The 13058-nt window shown below is 40.8% G+C and overlaps 1 long non-coding RNA gene across 1 annotated transcript in view; it reads right to left on the bottom strand.

The window, feature by feature from the left end:
- LOC129215930 (uncharacterized) overlaps positions 1–13058 on the bottom strand; it is a 39602-nt gene that overhangs the window by 19595 nt on the left and 6949 nt on the right. Inside the window, exons 6-8 of the long non-coding RNA XR_008580129.1 lie at positions 11874–11982; positions 2803–2922; positions 2530–2675 (exon numbers count right to left, since the gene is read on the bottom strand). This is a non-coding gene — a long non-coding RNA (uncharacterized LOC129215930). The remainder of the gene's footprint in view (positions 1–2529; positions 2676–2802; positions 2923–11873; positions 11983–13058) is intronic.

Below are 13058 nucleotides of genomic sequence, written 5' to 3'. Positions count from 1 at the left end.
AATCTCAGCAAATGGCCTTGTAGTGCAATACAAAGTTAAGATACAAACAAAAAATGTAAAGAGGCAGCTTTTAAGAAGTTTCTTCTGATATAATAAATTTTGTACGGTTATAATATGACATTGACACAATATATCACAATACATTTTCAAATCAGTTTGAAAGTATCATCTCAATGGCCAGAACAAATATAATGTGTGGATATTTATAAAATATGGTTAGCAATAACTAAGTGAAGTAATTGAAATCATACTACACAGCACTTAAGGCAATTTCTATTTTTCCATTTTTGCACCCTGCCTTCTCACACAACAAGCAGGCTACACAACCCCCTAAAAAGTAAGTTTCTAAGAGATTAGAAATCTTTCAGAGGCCTTTAGGAAGGGACATGCAAAAGGATACAAAACACAGAAGGAAAAGTATCTGTTCGTGTCAGTGAAACAAGACAACAATCCTAATAGCAGAGCAAGGCAAGTCTTGACCCTTTATTTTCATCACTCTTCCAGCGTTTGAAAAGCCAGTTACATGGCTCTCCTGGTGATAGAAGAGCATCTCTTATCACTAATGCTGTTGGCAAGGTGCAAAAAGCAGCAAAGCTTAGCCTTGGATTTTGGGTTACTTTTGGAGTCTGCTTAACCTGCGGAATGTGTGCACTGTCAGGGCACAGGCTGGTCCCTTCTCAAAAACTCTGTATCATCAATTAATTTTTCTCGTTAAAACTTGTATGCCATTCTCTTTCTCTATTCCCTCTCTCCGTCTTAAAGATACTGAAGACATTGTTGCTGGCTCAGGCTTTGGTTCACCTATTGATGGTCTGATCACTCTCAAAAGAAGCTTTCTGAACACCATTGCATCACTTCACCTTCATGTTACACTTTAGCCAGGGATGAGCACCACCTCTCTGTGCTTTTCATGGGACTTTCACCAGGACTTAAAAAAATCTTGCCTGCCCACAGGACAAGGCAGATAGTGCCTGGAAGCACTGCCTCCTGTGTCAGTCAGGCTTCTAGTCTACCTTCTCTACCATTCCTCCGTGCCCCCATATGGCTTAATGCATGGTACTATAAGAGAGCTAGTCAAAACATTTTTGGGGAGTCCCTTCTTTGCATTGCCTTCCTTGCACATATCTGTGTAGTCCCATGCAGTAATCCATATTTTATTTTGGGATGTGTAGGAAGTATCTATAGGCAAATAGCAAATAACTACTATCATCATCATCTTTGTGGATGTCAGTGTTGAGTAGGTGAACCAGGAGAGAAAGCTTATTGTAAAGTGACTGGGCTTCCTTTCAAATTGAGTAAAGACTATGTTGAAACATCATACAATTGAGAACATTTGCGGGGATGATTACCTCTTCACTTCACAGTACTCAATATACTGCTCTCTTCTGGAGCTACTTTCTGGGAGAATAGTACCAAATGGAGGAAATCTCCTGTGGCATAGACATGACTGTTGATGCAAAATGAGTAATTAGTAAATATCTGTCCGTTGGTGTTGGAAACAGAGATGTGCAAGAAATGAACCTTGAACACAAACAAAATTAAGTTTGGTTAGCATCCGTTCTACCCATGGGGTGATTCACAGTTGTCTAGTGTCTGCAGAATTTTCATCAACACTGGAAATTTTGCCAAAACTGAGATGATGTCAGGACCTTGGCAGAAATCTGTTATTTGCTCATGCATTTGAGTCTGGACAACAGTTTCTCCTTTGGTCACAAAACATTTTCTAATTCATCTATTACCTCTGGACTCTTACAGATTTCAGGAAAGTTCTGACACAAATTTGGATGTGGAAATGAGATCTTAATGACAGACATACATACTTCTGTGAAGACTTACAATGCAACCTTGGCTTCCAGTTCTCTGTTCTAGGAGGAGTTTTGATTAAACTTCGGATGTGAGTGTCACAGTTTAGGGCCATTTATAAAATCTGTGAATCTTGCAACTGGCTCTGAACATTAGTGTACTTGGGGGGACCCATGACACTCTGTGTGATCTCTAAGTGGCATCTTGGAAGAACAGCTTTTGTTCTTCTTTTTCTCCCTATAGATCCTTAAAAATATGCAAATCTATGTGATCTGCTTCTCATACAAAGAGTTGCAAATTCGGCTACGGATCAAAGATTAGAGCATATGCCTATTATTGCGGCTGCCAGTTAACCAATCCAAATGTTTAACTCTTTAAAGAAATAGAGGGTCAGCAGCTTTCTGAATAATTGTTTCCAGACAGTCTTCTGTTGGTTGGATTTCTATATCACATTCAACTTCAATTGCTGCTGTAATTTATCTCCACTCCACAGACTCTAACTTTACTAAATTCACATGTTAGTATTTGAGTCACTTATACTTAGACAAATCCAGAGCATGCTCCATGATCATTGATTATTTTTTACAGTGCCTCACGGATTAAATGAGAAAAAACACTGCCATCCCCACACCTGCCTCTGGCCTTTTGTTGTTCTAGGAAGTGCAGAGAGGAAGAAAGTGGGCCAAAAATGACTTAAAAATAAACCAAGTCAGGATGTGTACTAACCTTTTTGTAAGCTTATCTTCACTTGGGTGTTGACAGCCAGAACGGGGGGTGTTTTGCTGACAGCCATGATTGCCAGCGTAGTGCCACGTTGTGAGAGTACGCTTCTTCACTGGGTCACACTTCCTTGTCTTTCGGTCTTGCCCTGTCTTCATGACGAAAAGCACGTTAGAGGTACTCTGATTGTGTCCTTTGTCCCACTCCAGTGGGTACCACCTCACCCTCAAGCCTCCCAGGGAAGGGACCTTGTGTTGGGGTCAGCAGAACCAGCCACACCTTCAGTGGATCCTCCCGAAGAGTCACCGACCGCTGTCTGCTGCACGCTCTTGTGCTGTGTCACTTTGCTTGACCAACCTCCTCCTATCTTGGTGCAGTTTTAAACCAACCAGTCGTTACCTAAAATGATGGCAAAAATGGTGTAGGGATTTTACTTTTAGGTGATGTTAAACCGAAAAATAAAACACATTGCATCTCTGTTCATATTCCAGTTGTGTTCTGGGCTATTCAATGCCAGTGGACCCTACTTCATCAAATGACCAAGCCTCAATTTAAATATTTTGTTCAACAGGCACTTGATCTTGATGAAGAGAGCAATGTGTGAGTTCAAACTGAAAAGGGCTGAGGAGATGAAACGGTTAAGGACACACTCTAGACCCTTAGCCTCTCCTCAGAAGGAATGATAAACACCTCTCTTTGGCCAAGTCTACTTTCCTACACCTTTCTGAGGAGAAGTAATGGAGAGTGCTATTTATTATGTGTTAGGATGAAGGTAGGGAATGTTTTCCACCATTTAAAAAAATAAAATCCAGAATTTATGGGAGTTTGAAAAGCAATTTCCTTTTAAGGTGCAAATTCCTAATTTGCCACATAAAAGTACAGGAATTAAGTGCTAAATCCTTCTTTGCCAGTGAGACCTGTGAAAGGAGGTATGAAAAAAGAGTTACTGTTAGATTTCTATTCATGTCTCCTGAAAGCCAATGTATGCAAAAGTGCACTGAAACAGCCCTGATTTTTTTCAAAGCCTTCCTGCCGCTCTGACTGACTTTTAAAAAATGAACCCTTGTCCAGTTTTATTTGTGTGGTGGGTTCTGATTTTGTTCTGCCTGTACTGTATCACTTTTCTCTCCTCACCATTAATCTTCCATGAATGTTCCCTAGGGCACAGTTCTCCCTTTTCTGCATGGAGAGTTTCTATTGAAATTAATGGACATTCTTCTTGTGGGTGGAGGGAAGAATACACCCTTATATCAGCCCTGCTGCAAAAGAAGATTATTCATTGAAAGGAAGCGTTAGTCTCACTCCTGAAAGCCCAAGGTCTAGTCAGGCAGATTATAGTGGGAGATCCCAACAGGAGGTCTAGTACAGAAGCGAGAACTACTTGTGCAACATGAAAACAAAAGCCAGAACAGAAGACTTTTTAAATGTTGGAACAAAACCCCGTGGAAAGTCAGTGGCTGTACTCTCTGATGAAGTGTACTGTCCCAAATCTAGTTGTAGGGCAGATCCATGTGGTGCAATATGGTGCACTGAAGATATCTGTAAGCGACCTGTAGAACCAGGCGTGGACATGAGAACAGCAGGGCGCCCAGCCTAATCTGATCTGCAAAGAGGTGCTGCAGGTTGGCTGGGGGTGCTGGGCCACACAAATAAGGGTATATTGTGCTGTGCAGATGTATCACCTCATTTGGAACTTGGGCTTGGGAACTCGAGCATCTTTAACACAGTCGGGTATTGCACAATGTAGACATGCTAGTAAGTCTCATTCCCCTTAGAGGCTTAAATGGAAAAGTCTTATGTTCCTTCACAGAGAACCCTTTAATGAATTAAAGAGGGTGTTGACAACCTTCAAGCGGAACTGCATAAATTCTCATAGGAAGGATAGTAGCTGCAATGTGAGGTATTGAAGCAGGCGGATGACCTTATAAAATATACTACAGTATCTAAGTTTAGTAACACAAACACCCTATATTTAAGTAGGCTATGGAAAGGTAAATACGCTCCAGGAATGGCCTCAAGCAGTTTATGTTACAGTAATGCTACTGACATGTTTTGGATAGATCATTACTGTAGATCCTATAATCTAAGGCTAGGAGATAGAATGTAATATGCGTAGAAGAAAGTTAAAGAGGATAAAAAGCCCTCTTTCCTCAAATGTATTTTCGAGAATGAACATCTCCTCCACTTTGTACTCCAAAGAAAAAAATCCGAACTTGTCTAAGGAAGTCTTACATGGATGTGCTAGGCTAGTCCAATGTTTTTAATTCTTTGGGATATTTCATAGTGGAGTCCTACTTGCAAGGATGACTCCTTCCACTGTGCCTGTTTGTTTCCCGTGATGCCTTGTTCCATGCAGTGCTGGAAAGGGTGTTAAAGGTTGGACAACCACAGTGGTGGACAAATAAGGATTTCTTGTGTGTTTACGGTTTGTGAAACCTTGATTGTTGTATAATTAATGTGCCAATTATGCCTGGATTTTCAGTTTCAGCAACCAATGTGTTTTTAATGTTTAAATTTGATTGGAGCATCTCTGGCAAAGCTCTGCTATTCATATGTGCATATCTGTATTTTGGTTGAAGATTATATACATATCCATCAAGATTATTACTTTAAACAGTGCTCTATCTGCTCCTTCCACCAAACCTGGAGCGCTTGCTTTAAGATTAGCCTTGTCAAATTTACTTAAAGTGACCAGGCAAATACATACAACTAATTTTGTTATAGGCAAAATTAACTAATGCTCTTTTTCATGGTGAGATGCTGTAATGATTTTATATAGCAGTCAAACTATTTAAATACTAATGCTGCCTTCATGCTGTAATCACCATTCCAGTCACATGTCATTTTTAGTAGCCCATAGGGAATTCCATCCCTTAATTATTCTTCAATACACAAACCAAGCATTCTTTAATTGGTGTAAATTGAACAGTGTTCCAATGCAAACAAGGAGAGGACAAACTAATCAATGATTCTGTGCATGTCTATTGGAAAGCTATTGCCATTAGATCAAGTAACAAATCGTCGACTCCATTAGCTGCAGAGAAAGGATGGGGGAAAAATACTGCTAATGCTGCCGCTTGTTATCAATCAGGAGTAGAAAGCATGGAGCAAATCCTGTAGCAGAACTCCAGCTTTTCTTGAAAGTACTCATGGAAATTTAAAATAAGAAGATCTTCTGACTTCAGAATCCCCAGTCATATTTCTTTGATGGGGGTTTGTCTGGAAACAATGTGTTTTTGTTCTCTGCTGCCTCTACTCATGTGGCCTGTTTTTTATTTTTCACTTTTAAATAAATGACTCTTGAATGATAACATAACTTTTTTCCACTTGTCAGGAAATTTTTGGTGAATTTTCTTGCTTTTGTAGGCTATGCTCCATATATTCGTATGTATTCACTACTTCAGTGCAACATAAATTGGGTGGCTCTCCCATATTTTTTTTTAAATATGATCTGAAATAAAGGTGCTGTATTTAAGAAACAGATGAAAAATCTGTCTCATAAATGTGTCATACTCACTTTTCATTCTTGTCTCTTTTTATCAATTCTCTAAAACTGATTATTTATCACTGGAGAGGGAAGAAAAAAAAAGTAAAAAGCCCATTACAAACCTCTGGCCCAGATCTGCCAGTCTTACAGTTTTAGTTAGTGTGGAAAGTGAAACTCTTCTGGAAAGAAATATACTGGCTATGGATGTTCACTTTTTAATCTATTTGTTTTTGATATAATATGCTATTTACTGTTTAAGGACCTTTCATGTTGGTTTAAATTGAAGTTTTTAAAACCAGTCTAGCATAAAAAGCTCTAAGTGACATAGACTGGGTAGAGAAATATAGTGTCTTCTACAGACAGCCTTTGTTCACCATGTTACAGTTGAAAGAAGCACAGAGCAGGCTCGGTAGATAACCCACCTTCTTAAAACAAGAGGGCTTCTAATTTCCACACGTCCTAATCACAGTCACATTACTTCATTCTCTGTACCAGACCCCTCGGGGCTGGCTCTAGGTTTTTGCTGTGAAGTCACATGTGTGGGGCCTGAGGCACTTTTCCACGATGCCTGCAGCTGGGGAGTGTGAGATTTGGGATTGGCTTCCTTTTTTTCCTTTTGCTGGTTGGGATTCTCTAACTGTCTCAGTTGTCATGGGTGGGCTGGCTTGGGTGGTAAGGAAGAGAGCCGTGCTAAGGTAATCGCTCTCAAGGTTTCATACTTATTTGTCTGCTATGAGGATGAAGATGCTGCAATATTTGTTTTCCAAGGGAAAGGGAGCTGCTCCCCTTGTCTCCTTTCCCAAACCAGTGTGTGTGATTTCCAGCTAGTGATTTCTCCTCCATTTCCCTGCTCTTCATTCTTTGCTGATCAGCTCTTGTGTGTGGTTACACTATTCCTCAGCAAAGCAAAGCATCCCATCTGATTTAAAGCATCATTCTCTCTCTGTTAGTCTTCAGCATCTTCAGTGATAAAAGTATAAAAGTGATGCTGATGCCAGCAAGTGGTTATGACACTTACAGAGGGGTTCTTGGAGTGCTGAAGGGGCTTTTCAAGAGTGATAAGCTACCTGTGGTGGGTTGAGCCTGGCTGGGGGCCAGGTGCCCACCAGAGCCGCCCTCTCACTCCCCTCCTTCACTAAACAGGGGAGAAAAGGTATAACAAAATGCTTGTGGGTCGAGATAAGGACAGGGAGAGATCACTCACTAATTGTCACGAGCAAAACAGACTGAACTTAGAGAGGGAATTCATCTAATTTATTACTAGGCAAAACAGAGTAGAGGAATGAGAAAATAAAATCAACTCTCAAAACACTTCCCCCCACCCCCTCCCATCTTCCTGGGGTCAACTTCACTCCCGGCTTCAACCTTCCCCCCCGTCAGCGGCACAGGGGGACGGGGAGTGGGGGTTACGGTCACTTCATCTCACGGTGTTTCTGCCGCTTCTTCATCCTCAGGGGGAGGACTCCTCTCATCGTTCCCCTGCTCCAGCATGGAATCTCTCTCACGGGGTGCAGACCTTCAGGAGCAAACTGCTCCAGCGTGGGGTCCCCCACGGGGTCACAAGTCCTGCCAGCAAACCTGCCCTGGCGTGGGCTCCCCTCTGCACGGGTCCACCGGTCCGGCCTGGAACTTGCTCCAGTGTGGGCTTCCCACGGGCCACAGCCTCCTTCAGGTGCCTCCACCTGCTCCAGCATGGGGTCCTCCACGGGCTGCAGGTGGAATCTCTACACCCCCTCATCCTTCCTCCATGGGCTGCAGGGGGACAGCCTGCTTCACCATGGTCTTCACCACGGGCTGCAGGGGGGTCTCTGCTCCGGCGCCTGGAGCACCTCCTCCCCCTCCATCTGCACTGACCTTGGTGTCTGCAGAGTTTCTTACATCTTCTCACTCCTCTCTCCGGCTGCAAAAGCTCTCTCTCTCTCAGTGTTTTTCTTCTTCTTAAATATGTTATCACAGAGGCGCTGATTGGCTTGGCCTTGGCCAGCGGCGGGCCCGTCTTAGAGCCGGCTGGCATTGGCTCTGTCAGACACAGGGGGAGCTTCTAGCAGCTTCTCACAGAAGCCACCCCTGTAGCCCCCCCGCTACCAAAACCCTGCCACGCAAACCCAACACACTACCCCTTTGCTCCTCACTCTGCTGAGAGCATGTTCGGAAAGGTGGGGGTCCTTTGGATTCTGGGTCTGCTTTTGGACCCTGAAATAAAGGGATACCAAGTGCCTGGGGTCCAAGCAGCTGGAGGACACCCAAAGAAAGCTTGTGGGGCTGCTGCAGGGTGGGGGTGGGATACATGCCTTGAGATGACACCGGAGAGTCTGTGGAGTCTGCCTCTGCCGTGTTACACAAAATAGAGACCTTCTATGTAGCTATACTATGCCAAAGAGAAAGCTTTATCAAAGCAGAATGTTAGATAAGAGGGTTTTTTAAAAAGTTTATCAAGTCAAATTTTTTGTAAAGCTTGTGAATTCCACTTATTTAAAAGAAGGCAGTTATTGTACCACTGTTTACGTACACAGGATCAAGTCTCACTGGAGTTGAAACCACGTGAGAAAAGAATTGGGCCAACTTCAAAACAACACTTGGGATACAAATGACACCAGTGGGAGGATTTAGTGTAACAAGTTTACCTGAAGTTGGAAAAAATCATTTGCAGTCATTTGTCAAATGTGCTTTGGGCCATAAGAAAAGTCTAAGATTTGTCATCTAATATTTATAAAAAACAAAGCAAGGCATTTTTATTTTGGTTTCTTGTTCAAAGAAAAGCCCCAGATTGCCGAGAGGGTTTCAGTAAAATCGTTTTTAATCACCTTTATATTCTTAGGCATATCTGGCCTTCAAAGTCTATATTAAAACTCCCCACTGATTTCCTTGGGATTACGCCCTTCAGAGTGGATGACAGGAGGAACAAATACTCGGCAGGCCTACGCCAGTGCCTGGCGGTCCCAAGGGAAATGCCCCTCTGATCCCCACGAGGCAATCCTCAGTCACCATTTTACAGGATAAGGAAAATCCCGCCATTCCCAAGGATGACAGAAAGAGAGAAAGACAGACTGCGTGAGGCGGGATGTGTCACTCCCTGTTTGAGACAAAGAGAGAACGATAGCACACAAGCATCCAAGGGAAGGGAAGCCAGCAGAAGGCTTTTGTAAAGCAGCTAGAATATTTAGTGTTGTTGCTTCAAGGTAAACAGATACAAATGCATTAATAAAATATCTTGAAATGTCCTAATTTTAGAGTGTGACAATATTTTTAAATTCCTTGTAGCTTGGTATGCACTTTAACATTTTTGCGGATGACTCCAGAGATCATTCTGATTTGAAAGTTTTATGTTTTATACAATATGACCTATGAGACATTTATTAGATTTTTTAAATTTAAGAGTGAAGTGCTCTATTAACATGAATTTCATTCTTTTTTTTTTCATCAGATAAACAGATACTACCTGGAAGAAATAATAATTCTCACTTAGACTTGCATTATTGTGGTTGTATTCTATGTGTCTTTGCCAAATTGCTATTATATCAACATTGGGCCAGAATCTGAGATCGCTTTGCCTCATACCCCTCTGCTTGGTCACAGTCATAGTGACTCTGGTCCTAAAAGCTGCTGAATAACCCCCAACTTCCATGATGAAGTTTTGACATATTGACTTCCTTTATTTTATAGTATTTAATGCCAGCTTACTGATCACTGAAAGCTTTTATTTATTTATTTATTTACTTATAAATTTTAATGAGCTCACCTTTGGTCATGCACACCATTCTATCTGTCTTGCTTCTGCAGATAAACACTATCTGCATTGCTCTCACTTATAATGGCAGTTGTGCCGGGCATTCATAGTATGTTTCTTGCCCTAGATTAATTTAGAAGTTTCCTACCACATTTCCTACCATAATTTAGAAGCATCCTACCACAAAAGTAGGAGTTCCATCAGCTTCTTAAAGTCAATTAAATATATCAGTGTAATAACTGCTAAGGGATTGCTTTCAGCCAGAAACTATATTCACGTTATTTTGGAAAGTAGTTTGCCTGTTCTCAAAGGTCTTCAGTGAGAGGGACTCCAAGCTCTCCACAGACAATCCCTTCTGCAGCTTCACTGTCTTCACTGTCAGAAAGGTTTTTGTCCGACCTGAATCACCCTTGTTTCAGTGTAGGGCTGTTGTTACATTCTGTCATTTCGCTGTAGACCTGAAACACAAACTCTTCCCTGCCTCTTTGCAGAAGGCTTTTTCAAATTTGAAGTCTTTGTTGTTTATGTCCGCTGATTCTCTTCTCCTCGAGATGAAATCACCCCAGTTCAGATTTTCTTGCAGGTCACATTTTCCAAACTTCTGATCATTCCCATTTGTCTCCTTTGGACAGTCTTGAAGGCAGCTGCATCTTTCTAGAAATGTGGTGCTTTAACGGGGTCCGTGCCAGTGCTCAGCTGAGCAGCAAGTACACTGCCTGTATCTTACAAAAAACTTCTGTCTGCACAACTCCCAACAGCTTAGCCCTCTTGTACCCAGTTATATTTCTGATTTTCTCTCCCACAGCTCTGGGGAGAAAGAAGAAGATTGTCCCTCATTCAAAATGAAGCTTCAGCCTTGCATTGCCTTCTCCTGCCTGGTGAAATCTTCAGAGGTCTTCAGATGCTGCTTAAGATGGAAAGAGGGTCCTGGGCGTAATCCTTCAGAGGAGACTGGAAACCAAACTTTGTCTGTGTAGGTGAGGCACATTATTTTGACCCCATTCAATTCTCCTTTTCTTTTTCCTTGCAATATAAAAGTCTCCTAAAAATGCAATGTCTAGTTTTATCTTTTTTTCTGGATTTTTTTTCCCCTCACGTAATAATTGGCATTAGCATTTTAAGCAAAAGTGATGTAAAAGTACCATTTTGCACCAAACAAAAAATAATCATGACTTTTAACTTTCTTTATCATTATCTCATCCAAAGCGGAATGCATAGTTAAGCATACAAAATGTGGCTTGTCATGATCCTTTTAAAACTTCATCTTAAGGTCAGTAACAATTTTTTAAAAAAAGCCTTCACCCAATTCTAGAGCGGATGCTCTCCTTCTTGACTTGAATCAATTAAGCGAATAAACTGTTAGGAAATTGTAATATAAGTCTGTCACCTATGTAAATTCATTCAGATTTTATATCAGGCTAGATGGTTGGGTTTGTTTACAGCTGCATATTTTGAGTATTTTCTAAAAAATTGCATGATTTTAATCGCAGAAAACTTAGACTTAGACTTAGGGGCCTCACTCCCTTAAAGTCAACAGAAAACTCCCTTGAGCTTCTCTTGGGAATAGCTGAGCCTTTAATCTGTGTTTGTTTAAGAATAAAGTCCCTGAGATAGGCTGGTAGATAGGTTTCTTTGAGCCACACTTGTAGCAATATTAAGCATGTTTTCTTTCTGATATACCCTGGTTTCTTAGACTGCTTAAGCAAGTACTAATGACTTTGCTACCATGGTCTGCTCCTGACCCTCTGGTTTGTCTTTCTGTTCCTAATCCATGAAGGTAGATAAATATTTTGCAGCAGAAGTGTGAAAAAATATATATATTTTAAAATGAGCGGTTCATCATTACTCTGCTGTTTTCTTATTCCATTCAATTCCATCACACATGATCATTTCTGAACAAACATTTGCAGTCAATATTTGCTAAAAAAGTCCAACTCAACCTAGTAAATAAAGCATTAGAAAACATAATTTTGTTCCTTCACCCAGCTAAATCCATTAAGACTTTAACACAAGTAAAAACTAAAGACAAAGGGAATTTCTTAAAACATGAAGGCCTGTAGCACATTTGCATTTTGAAATTAATTGCTGACCTAATTATTTGTCAGTAGTAGGATGAGTTAATCAAATATAACTTACAGTAAAGCTTCTAAACACCCACAGGATTTTCTCCCCCAGAGTAAATTGTCATAGTGGTCCAGTTTGACAATCCATTCTCACTGTCATCTTGTGACCAAAGGAAGACTATCTGGGAAATGGTACCATATGGAGACACAAGAGAGAATAAAATACTTAGATCTCCTGTACAAAGGCATGATAAGCTAACAGTCACCAGAGGAAGTCAGGAACGACAAAGCTTTGAAAAAAGAAATACCCTGCCTTTCATATCCATTTAGATTTAATTTTATACTCTCTTCAATTTGGACTAAAATACTCTGATATTAGATATGCATATAAAATAGAAAGCAAACCTATTGTGTAATGTTTCATTTCTAGCAGATCTGTGGATCTGCATTTCATGCTTAGCATCAGTTTGATGGAAAGGCCGGTATTTATAGGCAAGACTAGAACCTTTTCTTCTTCATCATAGGGAAACTGACTGTGTTACCCACAAATAATATGTCACAACCAACCACTTCATGACCTGAGGCTAAGGATGCACAATTTTATTTCAAAACACACTCGGAAACAGAATCTGATGAAACTATCAGGTAATGTGACCAATGCATTATTTTCAAAAGGCATACCTAGGCATTTGAGTTAGAAATACCTCATTCCCTAGTAGTATGAACTACTTCATCGCTTCTCTTATTACAGTACTGCCTCTCTCCTGTCATCTGCTGGCAATGGCAACCCACAGTAAAGGATGTTTTTCTGATCATTTTGCACTCATTAAATACAGCTGTCACAATAGCGGATGCGAGAATGCATACAAAACTTTTATGCCACGTCAAAATAAAGCAGAAACATTTTAAAAAGATCTGAAACCTTTGAAGCCTTTTCTTGAGAAATATTGAAATATTGCTTTTTGTTGTTGTTGTTTTCGACAATTGAAATTGTTCCACAGCGACACGCATTAAAACTTACTGCAGAACAAAACATCATCCATCAAAATTAAAGAAAAAGGCAAAAAAATGGGGAAAAAATAAAAAAACCCCAACCTCTCAGAAGCACAAAGTGTTTGGTTTCTGAGAGTTTGAAGTTCTGGTTCATCACCTGATTTCTGGGGCTGAACACACATCGAGTTCCAAAATCTCAAGGGAGCTGACATTTGCTTCTGGACCATGGATGAAATCTGCCCCATAAAGCTTCCAGCTGAGCAAA

This window comes from Grus americana, chromosome 1, assembly GCF_028858705.1.
Source record: "Grus americana isolate bGruAme1 chromosome 1, bGruAme1.mat, whole genome shotgun sequence".
Classification (NCBI taxonomy): Eukaryota; Metazoa; Chordata; class Aves; order Gruiformes; family Gruidae; genus Grus; species Grus americana.
Note: the sequence above shows the minus strand (reverse complement) of the source record. Positions and strands in the feature narration are given on the sequence as shown.